This window comes from Armigeres subalbatus, chromosome 2 (assembly GCF_024139115.2).
Source record: "Armigeres subalbatus isolate Guangzhou_Male chromosome 2, GZ_Asu_2, whole genome shotgun sequence".
Taxonomy (NCBI): Eukaryota; Metazoa; Arthropoda; class Insecta; order Diptera; family Culicidae; genus Armigeres; species Armigeres subalbatus.
The window spans coordinates 301,007,081-301,020,731 of record NC_085140.1 but is presented as its reverse complement, the minus strand read 5'-3'; the positions used below and the strand labels follow the sequence as shown (position 1 = coordinate 301,020,731).

Below are 13,651 nucleotides of genomic sequence, written 5' to 3'. Positions count from 1 at the left end.
AACTTAGGCAACCTTCGCACTCACAACAGAGATTGCGTTAAAGAAATATTTTTATAATCCTCAAAAGATCTTGTTCCATTTAATTTGTTGGCGATTTCATAAGGATCATCGGAAAACTCTTTTGTGCCTGCTTTAGTTAGAATTTGTTTTTTAGGATAAAAAAAATAGATTTAGAAACCAGTTCGTATCAGAAAACATTCCTTTTGCAGCACAATTCAGATCGATTTGGTTGCTTCTCAAGTCTCTTTGATTTTTGCAGAGAAATCTCTCACCTATTCAGAAAACCATAATAAAGTCTCTTCCTAACGTCAGTAACTACAAAAACCCTATGTTATGCTGGAATAATTCCAGTGGAATTTGATTTATGACTCATAATTTTATGACTCATGGAATTTATGACTTATAAAAAACACTTTAGGATTCCAAATTTGTGTTCATCGGTACTTAACTATTTCAGCACATAGCATACATTTTGGAATTGCATGAATACTTACATTGATTATGACAAAATTTCGTGAAATTTATTCCACATCTAAAGAGTTTCAAAAATTTCAAGTTTCAAAAAAATCGAGATCTTTATGCATTAAGTAATCATGGAAATGCTTGAAAACTTTCAGAAATATACTCATATCGAATTTCATTTATAGATAATTCGAAGAAGATTCTTGAATCTTAGATTACACACTTATCCACATTTAGTAGCATGGAGAAGACAAGTTGACACAGACACAGCGTTTTGAAGCAATCACAGCATCATTGGAAATCAATTGTATTATTCGCGATTTGTTTTATGTAAGTTCTAGGACGAATGAGCGATAAACTTAGTCAAACAATTTCTACAGTCAAACCTCCATGAGTCGATGTTCTATGACTCGATATCGACTCATGAAAGCAAATTATGCCATAGTAAAAATATTTTTTGGGTTGCTGTGATGGTTCCTTCAAATAGCTTTCCAAGAATTTTCTATTCCACATCTCGATATTTCCATGAGTCGATGGTCCCTTCAATATCGACTCATGGAGGTTTTACTGTATTGCAATCCATGCGCACAGTGCTTTAAATCGCCTTTGAAAATTACATCCCACCAGCTGGTGCCATGGCCCCCCTAGACCGTGGCTCTAGTTACGCCTATGATGGCCTGGTGTACAAACTACAACGCTACAATCTACCCAGCTATCTGGTGAAAATCATCAACAATTACCTGTCGGCAAGGACATTCCGGGTCTCAATCAGCGGAGCGAGTTCCAATGCGCATAATATCGTCGCAGGCGTCCCCCAGGGCAGCATCATCGGGCCCCCGCTTTTCAATCTGTTCACCTCCGGCATGCCAGAACCTCCAGAAGGCGGCATTCTGTCTCTGTTCGCAGATGCCACCTCCATCGTCTACAACGGTAGAGTGATCAGAGCGCTAGTGGCAAAACTCCAACGAGGCCTGGATGCCTTGACAGAGTACCTCACCAGCTGGAAGATCTGTATCAACGCGGCGAAGACCCAGGTCAACATTTTGCGCTACCGACGCCAAACGATTATGCTTTGTTCTATTAAGAAAGATTATCTAAAATCAAATTCCTTTTGGTCGGTGAGGAAAACTCCTCCAGCTGACTTTGTTGATATGATATGACACTCCGAGGATCTTTACGAGTTTCCGGGTCGGGATCGGCTGCCCATTCATTTTGAGACACTTTTCCCTTCCGACATGATGAAACCGACCGACGAGGCCCACCGATGAACTGCACTAACCGCTGCTTGGGTTGAGATACTGGTTCGCGCCGGAGTGTCTTCGTCGATCAGAAGCAGACAGTCTTCCGCGTAGCCAAAGACGTAGATGTTCTTTGGTAGGTCATTGTAGACCTCGTTCATTACAACCAGAAACAGGGTCACCGCCCCTGCGGGACTCCTGTTTCCTCCTGGTATGTCCTGGAGGCGGAGTAGCCGATAAGGGCCCGGAAGGACCGGCGTGAGAGGAAGTTGTGAACTAAAGATAAAATGTTATCGGTGAAACCCCTGTTCACTAGCTGCTTCAGCACTAGTGGGATCCAAGTGCGGTTGAACGCCTTCGAAATATCCTGAGAAACGAGATCGACGTGTTTACCTTGGTCGAATGCACTTTTAAGTACGTTTCCTAATCTGGCGAAGTACGAGCTGGCCCGTACCCCGGGCGAAAGGCTTGTTGGCGGAAGCCAAATTTTCCTTCAGCTTCAAGTTTTTCACGCAGCCTGCGGTTTACCAACCTCTCGACGACCTTTGATAATAGGTCAGTGGGATAGGCCGGTAATCAGCGGTGTCGCGGGAGGAGATATTCTGTTTTGGAATCGGAATAACGTGGCTGAGGCGTCACTCGTCAGGAAAGGCTGGATAGGTCCAGGCTTGATTTATCAGGTCGAGGAATACTATTTTTGCGGTAGGGGTAAGGTTTTCCAGCATTCCAGCTATTCCATCCGGACCAGAAAACTTCCCGTTGCTTCTGGCAAGAGCGAAGGTGAGCTCAGCGAATGAAAAGGGCTGCTTTATTGGAGAAACTAGTAGGTCCGGCAATTATGTGGATGGGGTCTTGTAAATCGATGTGGATGGGGACAGATCTACACTTGCCACTTAACGCATTGACTTTCCACCACAGTTCAGCGGCGGATTGGGCGGATCGAGGTCTCTTAGTGAAAGTGGAGGGAGAGGCGATCACAGTTGCATAATAATGTTGCATCATATACTATTTTGTGTTGACTGGGGAGTGGCCGTTGAAAAAGGAAGGGTTACCATCACTGAGGGGAACGAGATCGACCTCCTCGAAAGTCTCGAGTAAGGAGACGCCACGAGGATCAGACCTTCTACCCCCTCCTTGTCGGATGGTGGGAGTTCATATCTCCCACAAGTAGAAGAGGGGGCCTCGCTGATAATACTACCAACCTTTTGATTAATGCCGTAGATTGCTCCACATGGGAGGTAAACATTCATTACACCGATGGGAATGTTTCCTTGGAGTCGGGCTCCTACGACTGGGAGATCTTCGCTAATCTAGAGGACATCAAAGGGGATCTCCCGAAGGATCCCTATCGCAACAGAATGCCGGATATTTGAACCTACCTAACATATCCACTTGTACTTCCCTCCGAGGGACCGATCCGGAGCAGCGGAGGAAACATGGTTGACTTCTTGGAAAGTAATGGTCCATGGTAAACTGTTATTCGTCGATAGTTATAGGTTTGGCAAGTTATTCCGGAAATCATTGATAATCCACTAAAGGCATAAATTGACCTTCAGTGGAAGCTCAGGAATTGAAAAGTGGGCAGGAGTATTTCCTGATTCCGAATCCGACCTAGGTAAGGGCGATAATGTCTCAAATGTTTTGCGCTGATCGATGGGGAAAATGGCGCTTTGGGAGTCCATGGGTATTGTCAAGAGCGCTGTGATGGGAAGAAGATTCTTGATTGGTCCGGCGTTTGGGTCGGTAAGCGGTACCATTAGGGAGAGCTGTACAAGGTTGAGAAAGATGCTGGTAGTGGTAGGTCCTACCACCTGGGTTGGAGTGCTCGGGACGCTGTATCTGTTGGGACTTATGACCCGAGTTGGTGTCCCCAACAGTTTGTTGAGTTTGGTTGTACTGCACATTGCTGCTCGAGGCTGAATCCCACTTCTTTCTTAGGGGAAAAACCAAGCGTCCCGAGAACGCCAAACTGGATTCGCTTGCTTCCCTTGGAGTCCTCCGGAGAAACTGCGGCTTGATAGCTTCGCTTGCAAAATGGCTTGTAGGGAGATAATGCGTCCCCCTTGTTGCATATGATAATTATTTAAGCCGCGAGGTGAAAAGACGTTTTGCGGCTGCAAGTACGACTTTCAATGGTTTGCGTAGCCGGCTAAAGTCTAGCAGCTAGCTAAAGTCATTGCCCTGTACGGCCACGAAGCATGGACGTTAAAAGATGCAGACTACTGCGTTCAGTACTTGGCGACGTGGTGGAAAATGATGAATGACGCATGAATCACTTCTTCTTCTTTCTTCTTATTGGCATTACATCCCCACACTGGGACAGAGCCGCCTCGCAGCTTAGTGTTCATTAAGCACTTCCACAGTTATTAACTGCGAGGTTTCTAAGCCAAGTTACCATTTTTGCATTCGTATATCATGAGGCTAACACGATGATACTTTTATGCCCAGGGAAGTCGAGACAATTTCCAATCCGAAAATTGCCTAGACCGGCACCGGGAATCGAACCCAGCCACCCTCAGCATGGTCTTGCTTTGTAGCCGCGCGTCTTACCGTACGGCTAAGGAGGGCCCCAACGCATGAATCACGAATTGTACCAATTGTACGAAAATGCAGACATCGGCAGGCTGATAAAATACGGCAGATTTCAATGGGCTGGACATGTTTTGCGTTAGCCAGAAGAAAGAACAAAAGCAAAAGCAATGTTTAGAAGAGAATCTGGAAGACATCGGCTCCGGGGTAGACCCCGCATTTGCTAGCTGTGTGCAATCGAGGAAGATGCGCGTTCGGTCGGTGTGCTGAGAGACTGGAAATTGACGGGTGCAACAACACAGACTGTACGATCATCATAGATAGATAGATAGATACGACCATCATGCTCACGCTCATGCTAAATTTTAAGCGATTTGGTAAGATAAGGATACAGAATTGTAATAACATTCGACGCCCGTATGTTTTACAAGTATTGGCTTCAATTATCGATCTTCATCAGCTGATTGTTGAATACCAATTACTTTCCACTGCCAACCCTATTACCATTAATTCCCGTTCCACGGATTTTGCACACTCACCGGTGGTGTTGGTGAGCAGCCCCATCACATCAAACACTGTTATTGCTCGTGACACTCTCCGCACTCAATGAGTTCATTGAGCTGCGGGATCGGTTCGTCCAACATCGCTCATTGTGCACACTGTTCTCTCCATCTATCACGGTCGCTCAACGGCAGCTCCCCATTCATGTGTACAAACATCGAGCCACGAACGACCGACGGGTATACACGACGCGGTCGGTTCGATCGAAATACCGTCGATGCCGTCGCACTCAGCCGACCGCTCTCAGTTTGAGTTCGTACGTCATGTGAATCGGTTGGGACGATCCGCGCGAGACGTCGTTCGTTACTTTGTGTGACCCACACCGTGTGGTTGGTTACCTTTCGTCGCCTACCCCCCCTACCAATACCGTTCGTGTCGCGTTTTCCGTGCGTGATCCGCCGAATTTGTGTTTCTCTCTGCCTCTGCACTTCGTCTGCGGGATTCGAATCCGTGTTCCGTTCGGACGGAAGGATGACAGTTTGTCGCGACGATTACGCTTCTTTCTGATGGATTTGAGTGAAATGAAGTGATTGCGAAGTTTTCCGCATGACCAAACCGAAAAAAAAATCATCGTCTCATGGATAGTTTGGTGAACGACCAGCGAAAGACGGCAATCGGTCGATGATTGGTTCTGTAGTGTGATGGTGATAGTGGAGCTGGTAGTGGTAGCAGTATCCAGGGGCATAGTGGCTCCATCAACTAGTCGTAGATGAATCGTAGCTCACATGATTTGAACAATATTTGGCAATCTGTGCATTTCGAGTTATGTTTCGGCTACTAAGAAATAGCTATTCCGTGTTAAAACATGAATAATAGCCACTTGAAATTTGTCTAAATATTACACGATTATGCTAGCAAAAGTTAATGAGTAGTGAAATCACTTTGACCATTCAATGAAAAGATAATCACCTCTGAATCTGTATTGTTGTTGTTAACTTCGAAACATTTGACGTTTAAGGGCACCCTGGCAATAACAGCCAGTGTGACAGTGTGTGGATATAGAAGGGAAGTGAAAAATATTTCAAAACTTGTTCTTGCGGCCAGCAGCAGCACGGAGTTAAGTCCGCTGTGTTGTTTTTGTTGTACATAGAGAAGGAGCTGGTAGAGCTCGCGCGCGCGTCACGAAAACCCTCGGAAGAGAAGAAACGAAAAGGAAAACGAGTCTCTCGACGGACGACGTAATAGCTTTGCCAGGCCTGCCGACCAACAACAATCGCCGACCTGAGAGTGGGGCGGCGGTGTGGAGGAAGTGGCCTTTGCGAGTGCGAAGGTATGAGATTATGTGGCAAACAGCAACGGCCAAGACTACGAAAACGACGACATATGCAGCAGCAATCAGCGGCAATCGCTGGAGTATGTTTCACTGAAGGATTGTGCAATGTGGATGAAGAGGCAATGATTAAATGCAACTTGTTCCGCAGGGAAGGCCTCGACAGGAATGTACCGCTGTAGTGGAATGCTCCGCGGAGGAAGAAACAAGAGAAAGCAGAAGAGAACCAAACCCGGATAAATAAGTCGGTTCGGTTCAAACAGAAGTAGAAAAGAAGGTGTTCTTAATTACATGTTACAACGGTTATAAATTATCAAATGATGTTGAAAAAAGTGATAAGCGGATGTTGTATTTTTGCTAAGCATTAAACACGTTATGAAATATGGATAAATTTTATTGAAATGCGATGACCATCTGGTGCCGGAGTTGGAAACAAGCGAATCTAAAGCCAAAGGCAATCTCGAAGAGATAAGATCCCAACAGTATGTGAACCGACATTGGAAGAAGAGGAAGCAACAATTCGTGAAACCAATTTTACAACCTTCCAATCCATTATCAGCAGAAGTGAATTGTGGTTTCCCGATAAGCCTTGTGGTGTGCCGCTACAGCCGTTGAAAGAAAGCACAATCTTCGCACTTAACTAAGCGGAAGGTTCGGCAGAACAAAGTTTATTTCATTAGAGAAAAATGTAGGAATATTTTTGTGTCACCATTTAGCGAAGAGAAAACGCAAATGTGAAAAGTATGCAGCAAATGCAAAGAAATCAAGTGTAAATAGCCAACCCCAAAATAGAGTTGAAAAAATCCCGGTGAAAAGTGAGCTAAGTGAAGGCACAGAAAGGAGAAAACCGATACCTATTTAATTTTTCAATGAAACCAAAAAGCAAGCAGCGAAATTTTCAAGTGCGCTGTGTCAGTGAGCTAGAAATCCAAAATAGAGCACGAAATGCAAAAAGCCTCAAAGTGGTGAAGCACAGAGAAGAATAGCCGAAAGTGTGTGTATTCGTTTCCGGAAAGAGGAAGTGGCAAACGGGAACAGGAATTTAGGCGAATAGAAGAAAACAAAAATCCAAGGCGAGATCCGTTCCCTTCGGTGGAAGTGGTGTGTGCATTCGGTGTTTGTTGATGATTATTATTTCTGCGCAGTGTTTAGGAGTGATTCTTGTGGCGACGATCCGCATATCTGTGCGCAAGTGGTGGTGAATAAAGAGCAGCGTTCGATATTTTGATTCCAATCTCGACGACAGTGAGGTCTGTTTATGATTCTGAAATAATAACAACAAAACCTCGGCAACGACAACAACCATAACAACAGCACCAGCAACAACAACTGAAGTGGAAGCAGCATCGAAAAGAAGAGGGCGGATTGATATAGTGCAGAGATACGGGTGATATTTCTTCGGCTGAAAAGTGTTTAAACAGTGCCTCAAAATTTGGGATTACTCTTTGGAATCGGTTAGTATGGAATGAGCGGAAAGAGGTGATGCGCTTGCTTTTAGGAAATCGCATAACGATAGAAGGGGGTTTGTTTTGATTTGAAGGGTATTGTTTGTTTACTTTTTTTGTGGCTTTTGAAGGTTTGTTTATTTTGGTGTTCAATTGGAAAGCTCTGTTCTCAGGAAAAGATTTAGTATTCCGGCATATACAGAACGGAGTCGAAAAATATCAATACCGGATTTGCTTCGGATAGAAATTAAGTTAGAAAAAGGAATGTTGTGTGCAATTCATCTTCTTACATTTCCACAAAGCTCTGCTATAAATTGCGAGCCTATGCGGTGTAGTTATTTTTAGACATTTACATTTCGGTGGCTTTTAATGGAGAAGATTATAAGCTTTTTTCTGGATGCAGGAAGTGGTATATGGCTATTGATGTATAGTGTGGCAGTCATCCCAAGCTTGACTTATTTTGGTGCGAAACTCAATTCCGAGCAGCTAATGGATTACAATATTTGCATAATCACGGTACCATTGTTCAAACATTAAGATTTAATCGGATGTAATGCGAGACGTCATGTCATTCGACCATATGTTATGATTTGTTGAAGTAAAACACACGATCTTTTAATTCTAATAAAACTGATCTGAAACAAAGGGGGGTCCGTAGAGTAGTTGTCTACACGTGTGACTCTAAATCAGATGGTCATGAGTTCGATTCCCACCCCATCCACACCCTCTAAATATTAAAGGAATGATAGTTTATACGACTTTAAACGAATTCAAAAGTGTACGGACGCAAAAACACAAACGAATTCTAATTGTAAGACAATTACAAATACAGTCAATAAATAAGAGAGCGCAAGCATGATTGTAAACTCCACTGGAGTATGAATAGAATTAGGTGGACATATGGGCTGCGATGCCAGTCCAGTTAGGTAGGTGTGTGCACAAAAGAAAGCAAAGAAGAGGAAGAAGAAGACCTGAAACAATAAACAGAGACATCCGAAACTTTCGGATAAACCTTAACTTTCGGCCGGACGATTCGTCCAGTTTATAATGTTGAGTTTCTCAGCAGCGTAAATTCATTTTTATCTCTGAATCCTTCATTTTTTTAGAAATATCAAGAGTTAAAAGTCTGAAGAATGCGTTGGCAATTCTACTGTGGTTCTGAAGATGTTTTATGTAGGTCTCACATATCTTGACAGGTATCTAATGATCTGTTGAAAAAAATATTGATAGATGTCGAGAACATTTTGGAGACCATGATTGCATAGATCCTACGATTACCACTTTAGAAAGTTTCGCGAATTTTAGAATGCAAGCAAATTTTTTTCACATAATCATCTGATATCCTTGAACTTAGCAAAATTGCCTGAGCTAAGTTTTAAACTCGGCATACATTTGTTTTAGTTTGCTGATGTGGCGACCTGAACTGAAGAACGTTTTGAATGGCCTTCGGTGTACTGAATTGCAACAAAATTTATTTCACATGTCTCATCGAGTATCTGAGAATTCTATGGAAAGAATTTTAATAGATGCCGAAAACTTTTAGAAGGCCGTTACTGCACAGCTTGTATGACAACAAGTTTAGAAGGTTCCTCCAATTCAAGAATGTCACTACAGCATTGACCCGATTTTGTCACTCCCCGATTTTGTCTACCCTCGCCTTTATCACGTTTTTGAATGGATTTTATCACGTTTTAATTTTTTGTAAATAATACCGCAAACAACAATGATTTTCATGAAATAACTTTCACCGCCTATACTCTATTATGAACTATTTCTGAGTAGCTGACAAGAATTTTGTAAGCCTTTTTGACAAGAAATTACAGGTTCTGTCAACGTATTTTACCTTATCAATGCATAAACTTTGAGAAACAAATAAAAAAATGGAAATAAAAAAACTCTTGAATAAGCTGATTTTGTCGCATATCCTATTTTTTCACCCAAAAATTTGAATTTTTTTTGTTTTTTAAATCGATGATTAAATGAGTTCTTGACGGATTCTTGATCTGCAGCCAGTACTATAATCCACATCCTTCCGGGATGGGAAAGAGTTATGGTATATGACTGTTAAGTTGTGGTTGGTACTGAACAACAATACCATAACAGTTCTGATTATTCATTAAAAAATAAATTAACTACGCTGAGAAAATAAAAAAAAAAGATTCAAAATAATTACATTCATTTATTCGCAGAAGGCATTGTCAATTTAATGATAAATTTTATAAGACAAGTTTGTACTATTCCATTTAATTCCACTACTTTTTTGTACCTTTGGCACACAATTAAATGATACGCAATCAGCAATGGTGCTGATATCCATTTTAGATTAGGAAAAGTCCGCAAAAAATAATTTCCAGTATAGAATATTATTAAAAGCATTATTTGATACTGATACTTGGGTTTTTATTTTCTGAGAAATTATATTATTAAACTTGACGTTGACTAGGAGTTTGGAGCCACAACATTAAACAATTTTTCGTTGACGTATTAGAAGAACCTCCTCTATTTTAGTAGGGTTACTGCTCCTTGACTTGTTTCTTATTTTTATGATTTTTTCAGCAGTTAGCACACATGTTAGCAATAAAGCAACAAAATTGTTGCTGTATTTGTTTATTTGACGATAAGATAAATATATGTTCAATGAGATGGAAAACGGTGGATGGTGTGCAAAACTGTGTGAAGATTTCGGGCGAACACTCCAGTTCGTTCGAATCGCGCCGGGGACTAAGACAAGGTGATGGACTTTCGTGCCTGTTGTTCAACATTGCGCTAGAAGGTGTCATGCGGAGAGCCGGGTGTAACAGCCGGGGTACGATTTTCAACAGATCCAGTCAATTTATTTGCTTCGCGGATGACATGGACATTGTCGGCCGAACATTTGCAAAGCTGGCAGAATTGTACACCCGCCTGAAACGTGAAGCAACAAAAGTTGGACTGGTGGTGAATGCGTCAAAGACAAAGTACATGCTTGTGGGCGGAACCGAGCGTGACAGGGCCCGCCTGGGAAGCAGTGTTACGATAGACGGGGATACCTTCGAGGTGGTCGAGGAATTCGTCTACCTCGGATCCTTGCTAATGGCTGACAACAACGTTAGTCGTGAAATAAGAAGGCGCATCATCTGTGGAAGTCGGGCCTACTACGGGCTCCAGAAGAAACTGCGGTCGAAAAAGATTCGCCACCGCACCAAATGTGTCATGTACAAGACGCTTATAAGACCGGTTGTCCTCTACGGACATGAAACGTGGACAATGCTCGAGGAGGACTTGCAAGCACTCGGAGTATTCGAGAGACGGGTGCTTAGGACCATCTTTGGCGGTGTGCAAGAAGACGGTGTGTGGCGGCGAAGAATCAACCATGAGCTCGCCCAAATCTACGGCGAACCCAGTATCCAGAAGGTAGCTAAAGCCGGAAGGGTACGATGGGCAGAACATGTTGCAAGAATGCCGGACAGCAACCCTGCAAAGATGGTGTTCGCTTCCGATCCGGCAGGTACGAGACGGCTTGGAGCGCAGCGAGCGAGATGGGCAGACCAGGTGCAAAATTACTTGGTGAGCGTGGGGCGTATCCGAGGATGGAGAGATGCGGCCTTGAACCGTGCATTGTGGCGTCAAATTGTTGATTCAGTGTTATCTGTTTAGATGTTAACTAAATAAATGAAAATGAGATGGAAAACGGGAGAGTTTCCTTAAAATAGCAACTTTCGCCCAAGTCTAAACATTTGATTATTAGAATTTTCAAACTTTAAATGCTATCATCAATGAGAAATCTATAAATGCCCTACATTTACTTGAGTAAATAAGGGCCTAATAGTTAGAAACGAAGCAATTCTGATTATGTATTCAATTATTAGTTTTATTTCCAGATGTTTTGAATAAACAAATTACTAATAATTCAAGACAAAATTTTCAAAACGACTTATCTGCTTTTGTAAACAAAGATTCAAACGGCAATTTGACGAATCTGATAGCTCTCCCACGCAAACCAACACCATCAATAGGTAGGTGAAGGATTCCGCTACCTATTGATGGTGTTGGTTTGCGTGGGAGAGCTATCAGATTCGTCAAATCGTCGTTTGAAGTTTTGTTTACAAAAGCAGATAAGTCGTTTTGAAAATTTTGTCTTGAATTCTAAATTCTACAAAGCATGGAAGTTGTTGTTTCCAAAATCAATACCTATAATCAAACCCCATATATTCAAAAATTAAATGTATATAAGTTACGTTTATATAAGTCCTACGTCTACTCGCGGTTATGTTTAAAACATTACCCACTGCTCGTTTTTGGAGTTAACTCCTCGCGTCGCATCCCCTGAAATTTTACTGTTTTAGCTTGTTTAAGAAGTAGGAATAAACAATTTTAAAATTAGGATCGAGGCAAAAAAAACTGCAAGAGAAGGAAACTCGAATGGCAAATTTGTAAGTGCTCAAGAGCAAAAACTATTTTATTAGTTATTTCTGCGGGAGATATAAAAATTTCTTCAAAAGAACACTTTGTCGTACATAACACGGCGTAGCATAATGTTAACAGTAAGCGTCCTGCGAAGCGCTGGACGCCTATGGGGCTGTCCATAAACCACGTAGACTCTTGAGGGGGAGGGAGGGGTTTCGAAAAAGTCTACGATAGTCTACGAAGGGAAACGGTGTATACCAAAAGTCTACGTGATCTTTTTGATTTTATATTTTTTAAAAGCGATTTATTCATCAGCTTCGTGCGAAGTTCACTTGTTTCATATTTCTAGGATATTCCGGTTTTTTTTGCAAGACTTTACCGATATAATCTCTTGCATTTCTCCTTAAAAATTTAATGAATTTCACTCAAGTAAAAGTCTGAGCTACGGCCTAAAACTATCATGGATTTCACCAGGAAATTCTTCTGTGTTGAGCAGGAAAATTCTCCAAAGTATGCTATAAAAACTTTAGATTTTTTTTTCAAAATCTTCACTTGGATTTTACTGCAGACTCCTACTAGAATTTCATTTGATTTTCGGCAGGAACTTCTTTGCAAACTATGGAAATTATGTCGTACTTTAACGGATTTTTTTTTTGGAATTTACAAAGGAAGCATTTTTGAATATCAAAGAAAAAGTCTTTGGAATGTCCAAAAGATATTCTTTGGAACTTGTAAAAGGGAATTCTCCGAAATTCCCGGGAGAAACCCTTCAGAATATTCACTAGAGATTTTCTGGGAAGTCCCCGAAATTTTTTGCTGAATTTCGGAAATTCTTCGGAATTTTCGCGAGGAATTCTTTGCAAATATAAGAAATATTATTTGAAATGCCCGCGGAAAATTCTCCTTCGTAAATTTCTTCGGCAGTTCTAATGTAAATTCTTTTAAATTATCGATGTAAAATTTTCGAAATTTCTAAATAAATTGTTGAAAACTTCCACGAGAAATTATTTGAATTTCCCACCAAAAACAGTTTCCACAAAAAAAAATATTTACAATTTTTGTAAAAAAGTCTTTCTAATTTTCATGAAAATTTATTCGATTTTTTTACAAGAAGTTCACAAAAAGTTCAACTGAAAATTCTCCATAATTGCCACCGAAAATTATTCAGAAAATATTTTTTGGAATGTCCATAAGATTTATTTAAATTTCCTCAAGAAATTGCTCCAAATTTGCAAGAGAAATTAAAAAATATCGTAGGAAATTATTCTGAATTTCCACGGGAAATATTTCGGAATTTCCGACTAAAAATTACCTCGGGAAATAATCCTAAATTTTCACGGAAAATTATTCGGGTTTTTTAACGGGGAAACTTTTGGAATTTAGAAGAAAAATCTTGGGATTTCAACAGATGATTATTCAGCGGGATATTGCATGGAATTTTCTGGAAAAGCATCGGAATTATCACGGAGAGTTCTTTGGAGTATTTCAAGGTTAACAATTGGGAAATTTTACTAAATTTCCACGCAAAACTTATTGGAATATAGACTTGACGTTCTCGAAATTTTGACTCGAATTTTTTTTCTAAATTCTGAAACTTCACGATTTTTACAATTTTGAACCGGCGTTGAGATGCGTCAGATGCGTGGAAGATTTTATCAGTGGCGCGCCGATCCAAAAATGTCGGCAGTGGTGGTGTACACCTCTATGAGGAATTGAATTCAACAGTAATTAACCTAATTTGCTTTTACATTTGACTTCAG

At 41.3% G+C, this 13,651-nt stretch overlaps 1 protein-coding gene across 27 annotated transcripts in view; it reads left to right on the top strand.

Moving 5' to 3' along the window:
• LOC134212491 (nuclear receptor coactivator 2) overlaps nucleotides 1-13,651 on the top strand; it is a 530,556-nt gene that overhangs the window by 172,819 nt on the left and 344,086 nt on the right. For 13 of the 27 annotated variants that reach the window (XM_062690422.1, XM_062690421.1, XM_062690415.1 and 10 more), the window contains exon 1: nucleotides 5,646-7,514. The exons of 6 other annotated variants lie outside the window; for them this stretch is intronic. The gene's annotated coding sequence lies outside the window, so the exon portion shown is untranslated. Of the gene's footprint in view, nucleotides 1-5,045; nucleotides 5,456-5,645; nucleotides 7,515-13,651 lie in introns of those variants that run through there. 8 more of the 27 variants (XM_062690402.1, XM_062690398.1, XM_062690400.1 and 5 more) reach the window with 8 other exon arrangements.